Genomic DNA, 12,170 nt, shown 5'->3' with positions numbered 1-12,170 from the left:
TTATAATGACACTAATGCTCATAGAGCATATATAGTCTTATGACTAATGTACTAGGGCTAAGGGTACACTGAGGTTAGTTACAGGCACTAGAGACAGTGATTAAGAAAGCCGTTAATTGTAAAATATAGGATAGGAAGAATTCAGGGACAGTGCAGAGACAGTGTAGGGAGATGATAAGGAGACTTTATACACACTATAAAGAGAACATTGGGAGAGTATAGGGAAAGTGCAAGGACTAGTTTTGGGCGAGCATGCTCGGCCGAACACCATTTTGACTCGAGCATCGCGATGCTCGACACATCGCTGTGTTTGGCCGAATACCGCGTGTGCTTGAGCGCGATGCTCGATTATCCTCCCCGCTACGCAGCCAATAAACGTGTGGGGAAGTACTGCCACTCACTGTAATGCTGTAGCCATGTTGGTTACTGGCATTACAGTGATTGGCTGGCCGGAACGCTTCATTGGGTGCTATATAGCACCCAATAACACGTGATTTGGCTCAGAGTTAGTCAGGGCGAGCTGCAGCAGAAGGGACAGATAGTGTAAGGAGAGGAATTGTGCTTTTTTTAAAGGGAGTTTTGAGTGTTGAAAGGTGTTTAGAAACCCAGCAGTACTTTAAAGGACTATTGTTTTATCTGGTTGCAAAAAATATAAGCACAACGTGCGCTAAATTGCGTGCAATTGTTTGGCTGCTGGTGACAGCAGCGACATTACCTGCGCTAAATCTCCTGTATGACGTTAGCCGCTGGTGACAGCAGCAACATTACCTGCGCTACATCTTCTGTATAACGTTAGCCGCTGGTGACGGCAGCAACATTACCTGCGCTACATCTCCTGTATAATGTTGGCCGCTGGTGACAGCAGCGACATTACCTGCGCTACATCTCCTGTATAATGTTAGCCGCTGGTGACAGCAGCAACATTACCTGCGCTACATCTCCTGTATAACGTTAGCCGGTGGTGACAGCAGCGACATTACCTGCACTACATTTCCTGTATAACGTTAGCTGCTGGTGACAGCAGCGACATTACCTGTGCTACATCTTCTGTAAAACGTTAGCTGCTGGTGACAGCAGCGACATTACCTGCGCTACATCTCCTGTATAACGTTGGCCGCTGGTGACAGTAGCGACATTACCTGCGGTACATCTTTTGTATAACGTTAGCCGCTGGTGACAGCAGCGACATTACCTGCGCTACATCTCCTGTATAACGTTAGCTGCTGGTGACAGAAGTGACATTACCAGCGCTACATCTCCTGTATACCATTTGCGCATCATAAATATCAGTGACATTCAGTTGAATTTTTTCACCACTGGTGACAGCGACATTACCTGCGCTACATCTCCTGTATAACGTTTGCGCATCCTAAATATCAGTAACATTCAGTTTAATATATTTGCACATACACTTACAAAACCTGCGTTACTGTACGTGTGACATACTTGCAAGCATATATACTATTTAATATACCGAAGGCGAGCAGTAAGGGTCGGGGGAGTGGCAGTTCTGTTGGCCGTGGCTCTGGGCGCAGTCAAACTGTGCCTTCTGCCAGAGCACAAGAAACACACTCATCTACGATACCTAGCTTCATGTCCCAATTTGCAGGGTGGCGCAGGACACCACTCTCGAAGTCAGACCAGTGCGACCAGGTGGTCGGTTGGATTGCAGCAGATAATGCTTCCAGTCGGTTAAGCACCACCCTATCTTCCACAAAGTCCAGTCTCAGTAGCCAAGAGTCTGATCAACAGAATCCTCACTCTGATCCTCCTTCCTCCCACCATGGAGAGTCTTGCTAAACAAGTGATCCCACACTTGGATATTCCGAGTAGCTCTTTTCATTGCTATTCATTGATTTGGGCCTCTCACCAAGCCCGCTTGAAGAGGGACATGGGGAGATTGTGTGCAATGATGCCCAAACTCTTGAGCATCCACAATCACAAGAACGGCAATTAGTGTTTCACAAGGTGGATGATGATGATGAGACACAGTTGCCAATAAGTCAACGGCAATTACTGTCTCAAGAGGTTGATGATAAGGCTGAAACACAGTTGTCAATAAGTAAGGCTGTTGTTAGGTCAACAAGTCAGGAGGATGAACAGAGTGAGGAAGTGGAAGAGGATGTGGTGGACGATGAAATCACTGACCCAACCTGGGAAGGTGGCAAGCCAAGTGAGGACAGTAGTACAGAGGGGGAGGAATCCGCAGCACCACAACAGGCTGGAAGAGGCAGTGGGGTGGCAAAAGGGAGAAGGCAGGCCACACCAAACAGGCCCGCAACTGTTCCCCGGAGCACCTCCTTGCGGAAATCTCCCTTGCCAAGGGCTAGGTGTTCCGCCGTCTAGCGCTTTTTTGAGGAAACTGCGGACGATAAATGAATTGTCATTTGCAACCTGTGCCGTATCAAAATGAGCAGGGGCATGAACACTAGCAACCTCACCATCACCAACATGATCCGCCACATGGCATCAAAGCACCCTAATAGGTGGGCCGAATGCCTGGGTCCACAATCAGTGTCTGCGGGTCACACCACTGCCTCCGCTTCCCCTGAGTTACGTGCTGGCCAATCCCCTGTACAAGACGCAGGCCCTGATGCCTCCCGCCCTGCACCTGGACCTTTACAAGCACCATCAGCTAGCACATCCACTTCTGTGTCCCAGCACAGCGTACAGATGTCCATACCCCAGGCCTTTGAACGAAAGCGCAAATACACAGCCACCCACCCACAGGCCATAGCACAAAATGCGCACTTTTCCAAATTGCTGGCCCTGGAAATGATGCCATTTAGGCTTGTGGACACTGAGGCTTTCCACAGCCTGATGGTGGTGGTCCCTCGTTACTCAGTTCCCAGCCGCCACTATTTTTGTTGGTGTGCCGTCCCCGCCTTACACCAGCATGTGTCCCTTAACATTACACGTGCCCTGACCAATGCAGTTATTGGGAAGGTCCACTTAACGACTTACACATGGGCAAGTGCTTGTGGCCAGGGATGTTACATTTCCCAAATGGCACACTGGGTGAACGTTGTGGAGGCCGGGAGCGAGTCATACCCTGGGATGGCACAGGTGCTACCGACGCCAAGGATTGCGGGCCCTACTTCCATCAGGATTTCCGCCACCACCTACATTAGTGGCTTTAACCCCCCCCCCCCTTCTCCAGCTCCTCCTCCACTTCCACCTCTGAATTCTCATCTTGCAGCACCAGTCAGTAGCTGGAAGCAGTGTAGCACTGCAGTGGGGAAGCAGCAACAGGCCGTGCTGAAAAAATTATATGTTTAGGTGACAAACAGCACACTGCCGCAGAGCTGTGGCAGGGTATAAGGGACCAGACTGAACTGTGGCTCTCGCCACTAAACCTAGAACCAGGCATGTTTGTGTCTGATAATGGCCATAACTTGGTGGCAGCTTTGGAGCTTGGCAAGCTCACACACATACCATGCCTAGCCCACATGTTCAACTTAGTGGTTCAGCGGTTTCTCAAAACCTACCCCAATTTGCCTGAGCTAACGGTGAAGGTGCGCCGCGTGTGTGCCCATTTCTGAAAGTCATCTACAGCTGCAGCTGGTCTGTCAACACTGCAGCAGTGCTTGCAATTGCCAGCTCAGCGACTGTTGTGCGATGTGAGCACGTGCTGGAACTCCACGTTCCACATGTTGGCCAGGCTTTGTGAGCAGCCGAGGGCAGTAATGGAATACCAGCTGCAACATGGTCGTCGCCTTTTCAGTCAGCTTCCGCTCTTCAAAAGCAACGAGTGGGCATGGATGTCTGACCTCTGTGAGGTTTTACGCAACTTTGAGGAAGCAACACAGATGGTGAGCGGCGATGCCGCTATTATCTGCGTAACCATCCCACTTCTGTGTCTACTCAAACACTCGTTGCTCACAATGGAGGATGCTTTGCATGTGGAAGAGGTGGAAATGGGGGAAGACAGTACATAAATGGCTCGGGGCGAACAAACATACAGCGCAGTGTGCGGATATGCGGCAATGGCCATTTCGCGCCTCTGCGCTTCTTCAGGCCAGTAACATGCACGGCGCCACTGCACCAATATTTAAATGTCGGCTGCCATACGTCATCTGCGTGATGTGCATGACGTCACCAGCAGCGTCGCAAAACGGCATTTGCATGTGACTTCACTCTGGGGTCGGCATTACAGGAAGTGTTACAAAACACACATTTTAAAAACGTAATCCTTACATTAAGACACAGTGGATATTACAAGAACACTCCCAAATCGATTTTTTTTTTTCATTTAAACCTAAGGGGCCCATTGCGTATGAGCGCAAAATCCATTTGCTTTCTCTTCTAAGGAGTTGACGGTGTCTGTCTCCCCCTAGTGGGGGGTTGGATATAATCTCTATGCCAGCAAATCTCAGAACATTGCTATTACCTCCATGCTCGTGGTTTACATGGTCAATAAGGCGTGGACATCCTTTACCTGTGCTCAGTAAATTTATATGCTCTCTAAATCATTTCTGGGACAGTTTCATGACACCCCGCCAGCACCCTCACCCTGATGCGCGGACTAGTGTCACAAGGAGAGAAAAGTTTTGGAAGATGGTGAAGGAATACATAGCAGACCGTGTCAGCATCCTCAATGATCCCTCTGTGCCTTACAACTACTGGGTGTCCAAGCTGGACACGTGGCACGAACTGGCGCTCTACGCTTTGGAGGTGCTGGCCTTCCCTGCCGCCAGCGTTTTGTCAGAGCGGGTATTTAGTGCTGCTGGGGGCAAAATAACTGATAAGCGCATCCAACTGTCAACTGAAAATGCTGACAGGTTGACTCTTATAAAAATGAACAAGGCCTGGATTGCCCATGACTTCTCTACTCCACAAGAGGAAAGCTGCTGAACATAAAGGCACTTTAAATGTGGCTTTTATGGTGTATTGAATACACTGTATTCCCATGCACCCCTTCCACCACAAAAAAGGGTAATGGATCCTCCTCCTCCATCATATCGACATGCTTATTTGGCTGCCCTCGCTACTAATGTTTTAGAGGGTCAGCTCAGCAGCAGACCCTCACCCCTAATGTTTCAGAGGGTCACCAGCAGGCCCTCGCCCATAATGTTTTAGATGGTCAGCTCAGCAGCAGAACCTCACCCCTAAAGTTTTAGAAGGTCAGATCAGCAGCAGATCCTCACCCCTAATTTTTTATATGGTCAGATCAGCATCAGACCCTCACCCCTAATTTTTTAGATGGTCAGCTCAGCAGCAGACCCTCACCCCTAATGTTTTAGATGGTCAGATCAGCAGCAGACCTTCACCCCTAATTTTTTAGATGGTCAGATCAGCATCAGACCCTCACTCCTAATATTTGAGTTGGACAGATCAGTATCAGACACTCACCCCTAATGTTTTAGATGGTCAGATCAGCAGCAGACCCTCACCCCTAATTTTTTAGATGGTCAGATCAGCAGTAGACCCTCACTGCTAATTTTTTAGATGGTCAGATCAGCATCAGACTCTCACCCCTAATGTTTTAGATGGTCAGATCAGCAGCAGACCCTCACCCCTAATTTCTTTGATGGTCAGCTCAACAGCAGGCCCTCACCTCTAATTTATTAGATGGTCAGCTCAGCAGCAGACACTCACCCCTAATTTTTTTACATGGTCAGATCAGCAGCAGGCCCTTGCCCCTAATGTTTTAGAGGGTCACCAGCAGGCCCTTGCCCCTCAAGTATTTGAGGGTCACCAGCAGGCCATCAATCATAATTTTTCAAGGGTGTGTATGATGCCCTCCTTTATGTGTAATAAAGGGTGTATTGGAGTGCTGGTTCCTTGTAATTTTTGGCAGCCCTTTCACTTAGTGCATAGGCTTTATGAGTGTAGGAGTCCCACTACCTGAACAATTGTACCACAATGTGAATGAGGCCCTCCTTTATGTGATATACAGGTTGTATCGGAATGCCTCTTCTTTTTGGCACCACTTGCACTTTATATACAAGTAAATATACAGGAAAGAATGTTTCCAAACAATTTTTCCTCTAAAATCGATTTTACACTGCGTGCAGAATTATTAGGCAAATGAGTATTTTGACCACATCATCCTCTTTATGCATGTTGTCTTACTCCAAGCTGTATAGGCTCGAAAGCCTACTACCAATTAAGCATATTTGGTGATGTGCATCTCTGTAATGAGAAGGGGTGTGGTCTAATGACATCAACACCCTATATTAGGTGTGCATAATTATTAGGCAACTTCCTTTCCTTTGGCAAAATGGGTCAAAAGAAGGACTTGACAGGCTCAGAAAAGTCAAAAATATTGAGATATCTTGCAGAGGGATACAGCACTCTTAAAATTGCAAAGCTCCTGAAGCGTGATCATCGAACAATCAAGCGTTTCATTCAAAATAGTCAACAGGCTCGCAAGAAGCTTGTGGAAAAACCAAGGCGCAAAATAACTGCCCATGAACTGAGAAAAGTCAAGCGTGCAGCTGCCAAGATGCTACTTGCCACCAGTTTGGCCATATTTCAGAGCTGCAACATCACTGGAGTGCCCAAAAGCACAAGGTGTGCAATACTCAGAGACATGGCCAAGGTAAGAAAGGCTGAAAGACGACCACCACTGAACAAGACACACAAGCTGAAACGTCAAGACTGGGCCAAGAAATATCTCAAGACTGATTTTTCTAAGGTTTTATGGACTGATGAAATGAGAGTGAGTCTTGATGGGCCAGATGGATGGGCCCGTGGCTGGATTGGTAAAGGGCAGGGAGCTCCAGTCCGCCTCAGACGCCAGCAAGGTGGAGGTGGAGTACTGGTTTGGGCTGGTATCATCAAAGATGAGCTTGTGGGGCCTTTTCGGGTTGAGGATGGAGTCAAGCTCAACTCCCAGTCCTACTGCCAGTTTCTGGAAGACACCTTCTTCAAGCAGTGGTACAGGAAGAAGTCTGCATCCTTCAAAGAAAAACATGATTTTCATGCAGGACAATGCTCCATCACACGCGTCCAAGTACTCCACAGCGTGGCTGGCAAGAAAGGGTATAAAAGAAGAAAATCTAATGACATGGCCTCCTTGTTCACCTGATCTGAACCCCATTGAGAACCTGTGGTCCATCATCAAATGTGAGATTTACAAGGAGGGAAAACAGTACACCTCTCTGAACAGTGTCTGGGAGGCTGTGGTTGCTGCTGCATGCAATGTTGATGGTGAACAGATCAAAACACTGACAGAATCCATGGATGGCAGGCTTTTGAGTGTCCTTGCAAAGAAAGGTGGCTATATTGGTCACTGATTTGTTTTTGTTTTGTTTTTGAATGTCAGAAATGTATATTTGTGAATGTTGAGATGTTATATTGGTTTCACTGGTAAAAATAAATAATTGAAATGGGTATATATTTGTTTTTTGTTAAGTTGCCTAATAATTATGCACAGTAATAGTCACCTGCACACACAGATATCCCCCTAAAATAGCTAAAACTAAAAACAAACTAAAAACTACTTCCAAAAATATTCAGCTTTGATATTAATGAGTTTTTTGGGTTCATTGAGAACATGGTTGTTGTTCAATAATAAAATTAATCCTCAAAAATACAACTTGCCTAATTATTCTGCACTCCCTGTATCTTCGGTTTGGTGCGTACTATTGTCAGTCTGTAAAAGTGGCGTACTACTCGGACAACATCGTTCCCAGCAGCGACCTGCGAGTCCAAGATGCATCCAGACATCCTCCCCATGCTGTTCCCAAACCATTTCAGTGGTGTTTCCATCAATTTCTGACCTTTTCCTATGAACCAGACACCCTTCCCAGAGCAAAAAATATAGAAAAAAGGGGAGCGTAAATGAGAGAGTGGGTTAATAGGTTAGGGAAGATAGTGTGGGTGGAAAGGAATGGACATGGAGGGTAGAGAGATGTAGGAAATGGGTAGATAGAGGGATGGGGGGGGGAGTGTGAAGGGGTGGGTAAAGAGAAGAAGATAGAAGTAGAAAAGAGAGGTGCCAGGGGATACCAAGGCTAAGACCGAGAGGAAGTACAAAGGGATGAGGCTGCTCACACTAAAGGACTCTGGCTGACAGGCCATGGCAAATGATAAGGACAAGGAAAAAGGAAAAAAAAAGGATCAGTGGAGCGCCAAGTGGTGAACAGTGGTATGGAAAAGTTCTACGGTGAATTCACAACTTATCTTCCTTTAATCCACGCGACACCAATTTTGATTATTAGTGTTTTTGTATAGGGCTATACAAAAGGTGCCACTATCGCAAATTTTCTTAGAAACATATACAAATAAAACACAGTATATAAAAATATAACAGGTGCAATATTGCATTTTGATAAGGAGCATACATGCGCATATGTTTTTACTCACTTCACCGGGGGGGGTGGCGCAAGATAAAGCTCCAGACACTTAACGCCAGGACCCCCCCTCGCTGAGGTCGTCTGTAGAATTTTGGATCCCCTTGTGATCCTGTGAATAGATGACCCGGTGGACTCCAAATATTATGCAAGGTATCCTTTATTGGACGAGCTCGATGCGTTTCGGGGTATAAAAGAAACCCTTTCTCAGGAGCATATACAATCAAACACACAATGGCCTCATTTTATAGATAAATGTACACAGGGAGGGCGTTCCACGAGTTGGAACGCTTCCTCCCAATCATGTGACCCAGAACCGGAAGTGCGTTACACCCGTGGAACGCACAACTTCCGGTTCGGATCAGTTTTTGCTATAATTATTATAAAAACTAATGATGGGTTAAAACAAATACATAGACATTGATGTAGACAAAAAAAATCGTCACAAGTATATGTGTATGGGCAAATTAGTCTATGGCTTGCAGTTCCGTGCCGGGAATGTACTTCCGGTCACATAAACATACGGACCGGATGTGCGCTCCCCAGGTGGAATGCATAATGTTCGTGGCACAGCCTGGACAGCCATTAGGTACTCCGCATCTGAAGTCTGCTCACGGTCATGTGCCCATGGGAGCCGGGTATGCATTCCACTGGTGGAACGCATCCTCTCCGTAATGCAGCATTAGTTTTCATTGAGAAAAGCTTTAAAACCGCCGCAAATATTAATGTACAAAAAATAGCTTTTTTTCACCAAGAATAGCGCTAAATAAGAAAAATGCATAAAAGGCATATCATTATAAACAGGTCTCGGAGCTCCCTGTCTTGCCATGAAACACAAACATAACAAATTACATTTAATAAGATAATTATATTAAATTCTTAGATAGAATCAAAATTATGTCTGTAAAGGTTCTCATTTATCCAGGTCATGGTATATCTGTAAAGAATAAATCAAGGCAACTGGACTTACTGTAGATTTCTTGAGAATGTTTCACTCGTTCTTCCAACGAGCTTTCTCAATTCTGAGTGACTGTACAAGAATTCTCTGGGAATAAATGTGACTGAATCAACATCTGGTAATTATACCCAGAATGGGGTCAGAGGTCATTATACCCAGCATGGGGTCAAAGGTGTTGATTCCTCAGCATAGAAGAGCCAAAACCTCTGGTCAAGATTCAGCCGTGTACTTACATCTAAAAGAAACAGGTCACACCTTTGAAGACAGTCAAGTACGTGTTTTGGATAAGGAGGCCGATTGGTACAAACGAGGTGTGAAGGAGGCCATCTACGTAAAAATGGAGAAGCCAAGCTTGAATAGAGGCGGAGGGGTTAGACATCTATTGTCTGCCACATACAATGCTGTCTTGACACCTTTTTCTGGGAGGTCATTATCACCTACTGACTCCAATTAGGATAATGGTTCAACACCTTTGACCCCATGCTGGGTATAATGACCTCTGACCCCATGCTGGGTATAATTACCAGATGTTGATTCAGTTACATATTTATTCCCAGAGAATTCTTGTACAGTCACTCAGAATTGAGAAAGCTCATTGGAAGAACGAGTGAAACGTTTTCAAGAAATCTACAGTAGGTCCAGTTGCCTTGATTTATTATTTACAGATAGAATTTAAAAAAAAAAATGTTTACATTAGAGGAGGAGGGGGGGGGCCATCATAACATCCCCCATATCGCAGTGGGACTTGGGACAGGCAAAAGTGTCGCTCATGGGAATGTTAGTCAAATGGAATATGGATACTTTATAAGCATATTGCCTATCGGGGCATTTCTTTTTTTGGAGGGTGTATAAGTATATAGACACTAAAAGTCCCGTCTTGTTTTTTGGGGGGTATATAAATATATAAACACTGAAAGTCCCGTCATAGAGAAGTACAATAAGAAGATGAGAGAACAGTCAAGAAGTATAAAATGTGATTAATATAGTTCGAAATTTTAAAACATATCATGTCCCATTAGTACATAAGAAACCTAGTTAATGATGATTCCACCCTTTCTCTAAGGGATTGAACATATATAAAAAAAAACACATAAACCTTGTTGTTATAGATTAACCCTCCTTTCGACAGAACGTCGAAATATAATGGGTAACCCCCTTATTACTGATATTTCCATTCAACAGAATTTGAGTCATTTCATATTGGTTTATTAGTGACTGTACTCCAAGGCTTCATTTAAACCAAAGGGGAAGAGCGTATTAAACCGATATATATCCAGTACATTTCTCGTCTGCACAGCTGGGAGTATGATTGTGGGACCAGATCTATAGGAGTCAGTTTCAGGCCTGTGAATTAGCCTGCATGAGCTTCCGAGAAATGTTTAGATAACCCGTGTTTTAAATATTGTCGCTGGATGTTAGAACGGTGGTTATTAAGTCTTTTCCTTATAGTTTGTGTTGTTCTGCCAATATATTGTAAACCACAAGGGCACTCCAGCATGTAAATAACGTATCTGGAGTTGCAATTTATGTGTTGTTTAAGAGAAATGGATTCTCTGGTATTGGAGACATTTACTGAGTTCAAATTGTCCGAGATGCTCCTACAGCATAAGGCTACTTTCACACTGGCGTTTTGGCTTTCCGTTTGTGAGATCTGTCCAGGGCTCTCACAAGCAGTCCAAAACGGATCAGTTTTTCCCTAATGCATTCTGAATGGAAAAGGATCCGCTCAGAATGCATCAGTTTGCCTCCGTTCTGTCTCCATTCCGCTTTGGAGGCGGACACCAAAACGTCTGACGAAACTGAGCGAAACTGATCCGTTCTGACACACAATGTAAGTCAATGGGGACGGATCCGTTTTCTATGACACAATCTGGCACAATAGAAAACGGATCCGTCCTCCATTGACTTTCAATGGTGTTCAAGACGGATCCGTCTTAGCTATGTTAAAGATAATATAAACGGATCCATTCAGAACGGATGCAGACGGTTGTATTATCTGAACGGATCCGTCTGTGCAGATCCATGACGGATCCGCACCAAACGCGAGTGTGAAAGTAGCCTAAACAAGTTTTGGACCCAAATTTGAAGGATCCTTTGGGTGGAATTATAGAGTTATCAATTTTTAGGCCTTGGTTCTGAAGGGTTAGTTTAGGACAGGAGGGCGCCAATATGTTTTTTAGGGTGTGTGCCCGTCGGAAGGTGATACCAGGTTTCGTCAAGATCATATTCCCAATGATTGGATCTGGGTGGAGGATGGACCAATGTTTTTGGAGTATCATTTTTATGGGATTGTGGAACGAATTATACCTAGTAAAGAAATTGAACTGTATAGTTTGGTTTTAAGAGTAGTGGTGCGAGGTCTCAGGCAGTCTACCTGACTCTCTTTCAAGATTCGGGATCTTCAATCACATATACGATTTTTGGGATAACCCTTATCTCTGAATCTCTTTTGTAGTGTATCTAATTGATCAGTCAGAATCTTAACATCCGAGCAATTCCTACAGACCCTTCTCATCTGTCAGTAGGGGATGTTCTTCTTCTATTTGTGGAAATGACAACTAGTGATGTCCCAAACTATTCGCCGGGGAACATTTCCCGGCGAACATAGCTTGTTCGCGTTCGCCGCGGCGGGCGAACATATGCGATGTTCGGTCCGCCCTCTATACATCATTATTGAGCAAACTTTGACCCTGTACCTCACAGTCAGCAGACACATTCCAGCCAATCAGCATACCCTCCCTCCCACACCCTCCCACCTCCTATCAAAAAGCAAGGACAGCATCCATCTTAGATTCATTCTGAAGCTGCAGTGTCACAAATTTGACTAAGTTGTAATCGCAATGCGATTAATACAAGTTATTCAACTTAGAGCTGGGTTCCTAATGGTTGTATTACTAGAATATAATGAAGAT

Source organism: Bufo bufo, chromosome 9 (assembly GCF_905171765.1).
Source record: "Bufo bufo chromosome 9, aBufBuf1.1, whole genome shotgun sequence".
Lineage (NCBI taxonomy): Eukaryota > Metazoa > Chordata > Amphibia > Anura > Bufonidae > Bufo > Bufo bufo.
Note: the sequence above shows the minus strand (reverse complement) of the source record.